The sequence below is a fragment of the Pagrus major genome, chromosome 24 (assembly GCF_040436345.1).
Source record: "Pagrus major chromosome 24, Pma_NU_1.0".
NCBI classification, from domain to species: Eukaryota; Metazoa; Chordata; class Actinopteri; order Spariformes; family Sparidae; genus Pagrus; species Pagrus major.
Window position 1 is genome coordinate 22,983,038 of NC_133238.1, and position 11,205 is coordinate 22,994,242.

Genomic DNA, 11,205 nt, shown 5'->3' on the forward strand with positions numbered 1-11,205 from the left:
TACCAATGCCATAATTAAAGAAAGAGAGAAAGCCTGGCAGATAATAGCGGACCGGCTTAATGCGTAAGTAGTCCAAAACTGTACAATTAATAAACAGTGCTCCACTGGAACTGTCATAATTAGGCTACAATTAAACGACTAAAGGAGTTACTTTTCAAGTCCACTAATCAAATGTTGTACACTTTGCTTTAAATGTGGCAAGTAGAGGTGCATGTTACTCAGGAAATGTAGAGTATGATGTAGAGGTGGTGCAGGCACTGAAACCGAGATTTCAGAAGGCCGAAGGTCATCTTGATTCGAGCCCTTGTCTTGCTATGGTGGGGTTTGGGGGTCCGCAATGGGAGTCAAGAGGAATGACTCGCAGGCGTAGCCTTTGTCTTCCAGCAGCACACCAGAGAATTCACCTGATAATACAAGATATCATTTAGAAAACTAGAGTTAAACACTCATGATGTCCAAGGTGCTTACAGTACAAATAAAATGTGTGGCTTACCTTGTGAAAGTCTCTCGTAAATTGGACTAGCCCGAAAGACTCTGGAGTCATGCACTGAGCCAGGCCACTTTGCCTCTAAATTGCTGACAAGGCAGTCAGCATCACAGATCATCTGAAATGCTAAGTTGTAACCTATTAAGGTTATTTAATGCACAGAATTAATTTATGTAGGTCATAGTAACCACAAATCACTCTTACCTGAACATTGATGCTGTGGAAGGATTTCCTGTTAATGTACTCTCCCTCATGTTCTCCTGAGGGGCGTTTGATCCTGATGTGTGTGCAATCCACTGCACCAATGATGTTAAAATTAATTAAAAATTAATTAGAAACTAATGGTTGCACATTGAAATTGAGGTTACCTGCAATCTTGTAAAACTCCTCCTTGATGTAGAGGGGTCTTCTGTGGCCAGGGAAGGTGATGAATATGTTGATGAATGACTTCAGCGCCAGACAAACACGTCTTGTTGTGCGGCAAATGGTTCCTTCTCTGCATCCCCAACAGAATAAGAAAGCTCCCACTTGCAAAAAATCTCAATGTAACACAGACCCATCTGTGGTACAGTGAGAGCATGGCTTCGTGCCGTCTGGTGCTGTATTTTTGGACCCAGCAGCCTACATAAATATCTTAGTCCATCACCTGAGAATCTGTATCTCTCAATGAGATAGTCATCTCCAAAGGCCAATGGGTCTGACCTGTCCCGGAAGACTCTTTCATGCCTAAATGCTCGTCTGAGGATTAGGGCTTCCTCATCCAGTACATCCTCCAAAAAAGGGCAAGCCATTATGAAGAGGGAACAGGTGAATGGGAGTTGGACCTATATATACTATATTGCCCCTGTGACAGATTTCATTGACAACACCTTTGCAACTTCATCAGCTGTGTTTTGTAATCTCAATTACTGCAATAAAACACATATTTATGAAACCTCTGACGGCAATTTGACAAGCAGTCTTCATTAGCATAGCAATATAACACTTAGCCTGAGTATAATACTACCACTTGAATCAATATAAAAAGACTGTTGCAATTACAAACAGCCAACAGATTTAAATGAAATGAGAAATGACAATATTTATGTAATATTTTAATGCAGGATAATTAAAAGGATGCAACATATGCAACGTATGATGTGGACTAGTAATGGAGAATACTAGTTCACATCCTGGGCATTGCCGAGGTGCCCTTGAGCAAGGCACCGACCCCTAACACTGCTCATTGGGCGCCGTTGCAGGTGGCAGCCCTTTCACTCATTCTCCTCTATACACTGTGTGTGTGTGTGTGTGTGTGTGTGTGTGTGTGCATGCGTGTGTAATGTGAGTGATAAAAAGAATTTCCCCTCGTGGGATTAAAATAGTATAATAAATTAAAAATAAATTTTAAAAAATAAATTAAAATTACTTAGAAAGACCATGGACATGCTGTAAAAAACACATTATTTCCTCACAGGATTGACGGTGGAAATACAGGTGAATCACTAGGATTAATTTTAGCCTGGCTGTTAGCCTGGTCTGGAGCAGGCTAGCTGCAGAGAATAAATCACCATAGTAACTTGGTTAAGTTTGACCTGCATTCATGCAACCGACTTGAGGCTAAATTCAGCCAGGATAACCAACATATCCCGGCTTAATCCCTTATCTTGGTTTTGTGCAATATCCTTCTGGTACCCAAATAAGAGATTTATTGAAGAACAAAGTCCAGGCAACACAATGAATAACAATGACTCAAGTGTGCAGTCTGTTATCAAGAAGCCAACCATCAATAGAGACAATATTACTAACTATAGATACACATTATACAGCCAAATGGAGACACTAAAATACAGCTCAAACATAAAATAAAACACATTTCTTTGGGTCTTAGACCTTTTTGCTGCTTATCTATGCTGTAGCTTCTTACCATCTTGTATTAGTGTAGAATATGTCCCAGAAGACTTATTCATGAAGATTTATTTATGAAGTCTCTTTTAATGCTTTCTCAGTGTGGCAGCAGTTGTCTGGGATATGTGGTCTGGCTACACTGATACCATTTCTCTGATCCAGGATGTGTCCTCAGTGTGTTCATGAAATTAACCTAGTAGGTGTGAGGATTCTAGTATAGTTTGGCTGCTCTGCACAGAAGAAATGTGTGATGTCTATGTGCTGAGATCCATTAGCTGACAATAAAAGTACAATGATAGAACTGGATTTTGATCATCAGTTTCTTTCTCTTCTTCCTCATCATCATCATCATCCATATTTGTATGGAGTTCATCTGCTAAGTCATCTTCATCTTTTTCCTCTTCTGCCAAAACATCGACAAGGGCTTTGGGGATGATGTCACCCTCAAACCATAGTGGTTCTAGCTTTCCAGTCTCTGTGTTTATATGAAATCCATGGTCGAGAGGGGATGGGATCTCCGGGTAGTGCTCATGAGCCCTCTTCCAGATGCATACCTGGAAGTTGACTCTTCTCATGTGCTGTAAGAGGACCCTCTTGCAGGGTGGGAAGGTGGAGAGGTCAACGGAGATACCCTGTCGAAGCTCAAGGCTTGAGCCACACATTTGATTTTGGTTGATGTTGATAAGTCTATCTCCCATGTCAAAGATGATGTTGACAGTTGATGATTTGGCATAATACAGGAGGATGAAAAAAATGTCAGTCTTTTGCTCTGACTCTGACTGTAGTGATGTGAGGCATTTTGGTTTGGATATACTGCATGTAAATGATCACCCTCACATCAGTTTCTTCATGTTTTGAACAGATCCCAGGTAGAAGCTCTTTAGACATCACTCCAGCATTGCATTCTATCTTGAAGGCTTGACCAGCCTCTACGAAAATAACAGGCCTTCGGAGGATGTCTTCCATCATATCTTGAGAGCTCCGGTGATCCAGAAGTAAATGAATGAGTGCCTTCTTCTTTTCAACATTTGTGAGAAAACCATTCTAATCAGTGGGTCGATGTATATTCAGCCCATTCACCATAAAACGTTCACCACAACCTCTGCAGTCCCTCTCAGCTGATTTTGGTGAATGAAGACGGTCAAGGTAAGTGCCTGTGCTGAATACTGTTTCAGCTGCAGCCGGTAGACTTTTGAAGATGCACTCTGATATAGTCTTCATTGTTCGTGGCACATCGTGCATGTAGAATGAGGAGTTTCCATCTTGAATGAGAGCACATTGGCTTGGAGAAGAAAGTTGCGTATTCTCAGCATCTTTGATCATGTAGTTCATTCCGTTTGCTTTGTTGGTTTTTGTGAAAAAGCCACCGATTGTTGAAATGGAGTATGGTGTCAGAGTCAAGGGATAGGTCATTAGGTCAGAGATGCTTATTTGTGACTTGAGTTGTTGTGATTTGATGAAGATCTGAAAGATGAACCCACTTGTGGCCTTGTACTGGATCACTTTCTGGTTTGATGCCACAAGCTTCCTTTTAGGTGTGGTAGATGACATTGTCTTGAATCTGTTCCTCTTGATAGGTTCAATAAAACTCTGAAATGCTTCTACTGTTTGCTGGACTTGCTTCTCAGACCAAGTGATTTCACGTGGTCTTAGATCTCTTTGCTGCTTCTCTGTATGTTCACCTCGGTCGCTTGTCATCTTCCACGTCTCTTCTACATACTCTCCTTTGGCATGGGCAGTCAGGATATGATGTTGGCTGGCTTCATAGTTACTGGTGATTCCACAGATCCCTGCAGAATATGTTACAGACCCTGAGTTTGACTTGAGCCATTTCATAGCTGTCTCTTCTATCGTTTTGTTGGTGTGGCAGCGGTTGCCTGGGATATGTGATCTGGATACACTGATTGCTCCAGTGCGCAAAAGTTTCTCAGATCCTGGATGCATTTCCTCAATGTGTTCAAGAAAGTATCCCAAGTATGTGAGGAATCTTGCATAGTTCTGCTGGTCTGAGCAGAAGAAGAGGTCTGGCATGTTGTTTAAGGTGGCTTTGTATCCTTCATAGTCATTCATTTTGATTGCCTTATTCATTGCGGGACGAGCCAAGTGCAGTCCATGTATTCCATCCAAAACTGTCCAGTTTCTCCCAGCACCCCATTTCTCACTGCTTCTCTGAATGCATGATATTCTGCCGTGTTCTGTCATCTGATGAGAGAACTTCAGTGAGAGAAGATTTGTTCAGAGTGAGCTTTTCCAGGAATGCAGTCCCTTCTGGAGAGAGTGGTTCATGAGTTTCCAGATACTTGTCATAGAGGAGTCTCTCTAGAGCTTCCAGCATGGATTTGTGTGTGTTCATCACTCTGTCCCAATTCTTTCCATCAGTGACCCCAGTCACCGAGCCAGTGGTGATCAGTTTTGCTTCCAAAGCCACTTCTACCCACCCACTCCCTTGACAGTATCTTCTGCCTATGCCTTTCAAATATGCTCCACAGCAATGGAATGTACCAATGAGGATTATATGTTTTTGGTATTTTTCAGGTTCATTCCATACTAGAGGGTATGCTTTCATGCAAACACCTAGATCGAATGTACTGATGGTGTACTCTTGTCCAGCTTCAGAGGACGCAGCTTGGCTGCATCTAAGGCATTCTTGAATGGTTGCCAAGTCAGTTTATGGGAGCCAGGGCCGGCTCTAGGCATAGGCGATATAGGCAGTCGCCTAGAGCGCCATCTGCAGGAGGGGCGCCACCAGTCACCCTCGACGGAGAAAAAAAAAACAATAACAATTTTCGATGCCCATTGGTGCCCTCCCCTCCCCCTCCCTAAAGAAACAGATAAACAATTACATGTTTCTCACTTGTGGTGCTGAGTCACGTGACGTGTAGTCATTGGCTGCGCACCTCAGAGGGTCAGATAGGTGTCACGTCAAGTGACAGACAGGTTATGTTTTTTTATTTTGCGAGATTGAAACAGCCGTCAAAGCCCTCGGGTGCGCGATACCAAAAGAGAATTGTATTAGCTTGCTAGCTAGGTTGAAATAAAGCAACGCTGGCTTAGTACGCTAGACAATGACACTGATAGCTACTAAGAAGGATAAATGAATCATGAATCAAAGTAGAGGCCAACCCGTCCGGATGCGCCACCAGTGTAGGTTGTACTCTGTGTTGTTTATTGTGAAATAGTAGTGCTGAACAAATGTTGAGAATGTTATGTTGAACAAACCACTTATGCAAATAACTGCTGCAAGCTGCAACAGTTGTTTGTCCTATTCTGTCTGCTGTGGTTTTTTTTTTTGTTTGTACAGTAATAAGTGAATCTATATCTGTCTAGCTGCGCTCAAAAAATATTTCCAGACGCCCCTAACAGCTGCCGGAGAGGGGCCTTCTGATGCAACATCCACACCACTCTCTGAAGCATGTAAGATTAGCCAATTGTTTGTTGTCTCTTATGCACTGCTATGTTGTTGTTGTTATTATTATCATTATTGTTGTTGTTGTTGTTGTGACTGAATGGTACGAGTTTGTTAGCAATTACAGTAAATTTAGGTTTATTTAGTTTAGTTTATTTGTACAGTACCTACTTTATATCAAACCTTAATTAATTTATTAAATGAAGTAGAATGACACAAAAAACTTAACAGTATGGATGTACTCTATGTTTGAATAGAGCTACAAGTCAGGCGTCATGCAGCAGCAGCGCTACCACATCAACACACCACCCACCTCTGAAAGTCAGCTTGAAGCAGGTGAGTTATGTAATTCATGTTACAGCTGCAGTCACATTACTGAACAATACTATGGTTCATAATTTATGCTTCAGATGTGTTTATTGCCTGATGTGCTGTTATTTGTAAATTAGTTGAAACACATGCTGGAAAGAGTGACTTGAAAGTTCATTGTTGTTGTTCAAATAAAACTGTTGTGAGTGTTCAGATGGTTCAGATGTTGTCATTCAATTGTATGATGGTGTTCTTTTTTTTTTAATGGGGGGGAGTAATCTTGCCTAGGGCAAATTGGAAAATAGCGGTAAATAATAGAATTTAAAACATCTGCAGCTGTTTCTCTGCCTTCTGCTTGAATCAGAATCAGGGACCTAGTTTGTCCAAATGTGCCTGAAATGGGAGTGCAATAAATGACCAATGTACCCTACCACGCCATTTCTTGTTTCACTGACAGTCCAGGGCCATTGTTCTGAGATCTTATAAGTTGTTGCACTGCCTGCTGAGGCCTCACTGTTGGAACTGACTGTGCTCCCTGTCCGACAGCAACTTCTCCTGTATTTTCTTGTCTGACTGGCCTGACATTCGCTGGTACACTGTCACTTAACATCAACACCAGATTTTGTGCTGTGTTGATGATGTCTCTTAAATGGACCTGAGTGAGAAAAAAGACAAAATTGAATAGCAAATGTTACAGACATGAATATTTTTCACGATTGTACAGAATGCCTGCAAACTAACGTTTTCTTAAAGTCTGAGCTTTGGTCAGCATCCACACCAAACAGCAAGCCAGTCTGCAAACCACACTTGTGCGCCTGATCTCAAGCAACTGACTGCAGGCAAATAATTATGATTATAGGGCTCTATTGAATGTTATCAATCGCTGCATTTTACGGTCTGTTATTTCTGTATAACAGACCGTTGCTAGGGACGCCGCTCTGATCAGAGGAGCACAGATGGAAAGAGGCTAAAAAGGAACTATGCGGGATATTTTCCTTATGGTTCATTTTTTACCTTAAGTAAACAGCTTCAGAGTAATAGTGCTGGTTAAATAAATGACTTGTAACTTGTTACATGGAGAATGGAGCCTCCAACCCGGTGTCCCAGCTCTCGTCTCTGCAGCACTGCAACAGAAACGCGCCCCGTAACCCGTAATCTCTTGTTTATGACAAGACTACACAAATATACACGTCAAAATGTGTATATGATAATCCACTGATCCACTGATTGATTTCCTGCCGGCTTCGTTGTAAACAAATGCACATGACCGAGAGGAGGGTTAGCAAAGAGGAAAAGAAACTGGACTTGGACTGAGTGCTAATTAACTAGCACAAGCCAACTTCTAACACTAGTAATACTAGCACTAACTTAGCGTCACCGGCATGTCGTTAGCTTGAAAGCCAAAGCAGCAAGTCTGTAAGTCCATGAACTGTATATTATTTTAAATTGTAGAATTTTATTAAATAAATATTGGATATACATGTTATTGACTTTACCTGTGATGCTTCACCTGAGCTGGCAGCTCCACCCGGTCCACTGCTGTCAGCCATCTTTGGCTTTGACGCATGTGCGTTTGGAGAAATCGGGGTTCGATTATTTTCCCCTGTGACGTCATTTCAACACTTTTCTACTCGTACCCATAAACTTGAATTCGTGTTCACAGTGAAGACTTTAGAGTTGTATTCACAAGACTTTGCACTCACAGCTTTTAGATTCATACTCACATAAAAACAATCCTAACCCAAACAATTTCTCAGACTCGCATATATGACAGCAGAATTTTGTGCACAACAATTTTATTGACATACAAATGTTTAACATTACGAATGGTTAGAATCATGCACACATCTTTTTGCTAGCCATCTTACTCCATAGTGTAGTACAGTGGTCCTGAATCGGTATCAACGATCAGTGGTTATGTGAGATGTGTTCTTAGCCAGGACTTCCCATATGGAAAAGAAATAGAAAAAACTCCCATTGCCTCCAATAGTAAATGTTTATGTTTTATATGTCTTATAAGACTTATGTCTCATACTATGATTTACTCATGAAAGTGGCCACTTTTGCATTTTTCTCATACAACATGATTATAAGAATTACATATGAATCAAGTAAACATTACATTTATTGTTTATAAGGAATGTGCATGGCAAATCATATGTTCAATATAATGTTTGTACTTTTTAATTACATGTGTGGCGTGGTTGAAATGGGAGCTACAGAGTTGCAACAACGCCACTTGGGGTAATTTCACCCCCAGGAAATTCTAAGCTAACTTTTAATGAATAAGGTCACACAGGTTCAATGATACCACAGGGCAAGAGACGGTTTTCAAATTAAAGAGCACACTTTAACACACAAGTAAATCAGCAAAAATAATCAGAAGTACACACACGCACCTAATATTATCACATAAAAATTAGCACCCTACAGGAGCAGAGGGTTAGGGTTAGAAGTAGAAAGGTCTGTAAATTAAAACACCTGTGACACTGCACTCACACTGGACACTCGTGAAGGGGACCACCACCATGGATTAAACTGCTGCCTCGGGCCCACAGCACCTAACCAAAACACAAAAGAACAAGTTAAAACATGCAATAGGGTGCTACACAGCTGGTGTGGCAAAACACAATGAAAACAAAATACAGAAATACAAAACACTAAATAACAAAATATGAACTAATTATTCCTTAAAACTGAAAGCAGTGTAATGCCCTTTAACCGGCTCAGAAGTGGGCAGCCTTATGAGTAATAACCACGCGCTGTGTAGCCAGGCAGCTCAAGCCAAAAAGCTGCTCAATTAACAATAAGCTCCAGACAGGACACGTTCATGGGGGAGCCACAACGGCTAAGTATAATCACACTGAACGTCGTCACGGTGAGCCAAAGACATCCAACATTTAAGTAGAGCCAAAACAGCAGCGTGGATCCCGGGAAAGGTGGCTAAATACCGGCCGACCATTTACCACGGCCTCTACAAGAAAGGCACACAAACTATAATTTAGTGCACAAATAAATATTAAAACCAACATTTTTGGAAAATGAACTCATACATACCACTCCGCAAAGCTACGGTGAAGGCCAAGAGAGGCGGCGGAACAACGGCCTGCGCCGCGATTTAATCACCCAGCTACATCAGACACACAAAGAAATAATCAGCTGGGAACTGAGTGACAGAGCCGCGGGACGGCAGACAATTGTGGACTTACTGAAAGGGACAGGCAAGCGCATCCAGGAAGGGCTTCTGGCGGAGCGATGCGTCCCCCCACAGCCGATTGCGCTACAAATAGCGGAGATCGCGTCACCAAAGTGCCCGTGTTACGCACACATGAACAATGGAAGACTAGCAGAGAGCATTACCTGAATGAAGAGGATTGTACACCCGCAACGGCCACGCCGAACCACCGCGATAGACAAGCCACAGCCACCAGAGAGAAGCGGAGGAAAAGGATGAGACAGGTGTGTCTGCACCTCTATATGTAAGGGCGCATTGTGCCGCCCCTCGATCAGGATGCCCAATAAGTTGGCACAGTGCCATATAGTGGCAGGGAGGGAGACGACCTGTCACACGTCTCAGTTATAAAGACATATGCTTTTTTATATACATATATTTTTGTGTGTAAAGTGTATTTAATTTAAAGGGAAACTATAATTTCTTCATGTTTTTTATAAGACTGTTATATGTCAGCCAATTAAAATGACCATATCAGTATAAAAAGCAAATACTTTTTATATATGAATATATACAATTATATATAGCTTTTTGTATGTTAATGTTATGTAAACTATGCTTTTTTTGTTTTTTTTAAATAAGATTCTTATATGTCAGCCAATGCAAATTACCATTACAGTTTTAAAAATATATGCTTTTTATGTATTAATTTATAACGTTTAACACAAGTTTCTATAGTCAAAAACATATGAATCACATATTAAAATGACATGACTTCATTTGTTCCTATACTGATACTGTCTTGGATCAAACAAGTTTAAAACTGTCAAGACATGGTTTGCCTGGTCATCGCCCAGAACAACTAATTTCACCATACAGTGATATAAATGCAGTCTGTATAGATCTGTTATGTTGAAAACATGGCTGCAAACTTTCAAGTCAGTAGTCTTTATTAACAGTGGAACATTGCTGGGATTACAGTGCCGACAGCAGTAAACAAACAGCAGTAAACTCTAATCTTAGAGAAGATGGTGTTTTCAAAGATATCCTTTGAATGAACTAGTGGCAAGATAGGAATATGTTTCACAATTTCTTTTGATATTTTCACACACGTGTCATGCCTGGATATAGACATGAAGAGCACATGCTTATTCTACTCCTTCTCTAATATGGGAACGGCGTCACCATCAACTAATTGTTGTCATTACAAACTGGTGTACACACCTAACTGATTTGCCTCTTCACATCCAAAGAAAGGAAATTAAAGGCTTAAAGGGAAATTTTGTTGATTTTCAAACTTTCCCTCTATCTATCCGAGTTAGGGATATAATGTGAAAAACATCTGCAGTTGTTGACGATGTTCTCCGTGTCTCTGGTGCGCAGCTGCAAAATCTGTTGTTCTTCCGCCTCCACACTCTAAGAAATGATTCATGGAGTTAGTAGGTACAGCTCAAAATCAACAGCTTTTTCTGTATAAAAAAATAAGTTTGTTATGTTTATACATTATAATGAGTTGATAACTTAATTTAATAAGTTTGTCTAACTGAAAATAAATAAAAAAGTTTTAACTCAATAATGCATGGATTTTCAACGGATATTTCTGCCTCAACTCAACATGTAGGTGTATTCAGTTTGCACAACTTAAAAATCCATGTCCATGTTACTTAATTAGCTGAGTACAAGACTGAGCGCGAACAGACCATGCGGCATTGCCAGATGGAAGTGGAGGACACGAGTGAGCACAGCACACATCTGCTAACTTTGCGGTTTGGTGAGTAAAAATTGACTCATATTAGTCACAGCAGCTAATCAGTAGTCAGTATAAGAAATAGTTTTACACAACACTAGGTGATTTTTCTTGGTCAGCAGTGCTACTGTGTAAGCTAGCAGTAACTCCTAGTAATTTGGTCTAACCGTATTGCTAAGTTTTGTTTTTTAGGTTGG

The 11,205-nt window shown here is 40.8% G+C and overlaps 1 long non-coding RNA gene across 1 annotated transcript; it reads right to left on the bottom strand.

The window, feature by feature from the left end:
* Positions 1-8,261: 8,261 nt before the first annotated feature.
* LOC140992392 (uncharacterized) lies at positions 8,262-9,509 on the bottom strand. The gene is made up of 3 exons (XR_012178037.1): positions 9,450-9,509; positions 9,299-9,369; positions 8,262-9,219 (listed from the first exon to the last, which is right to left on the bottom strand). It is a non-coding gene; the product is annotated as an uncharacterized lncRNA (long non-coding RNA).
* Between the last annotated feature and the right edge of the window lie 1,696 nt (positions 9,510-11,205).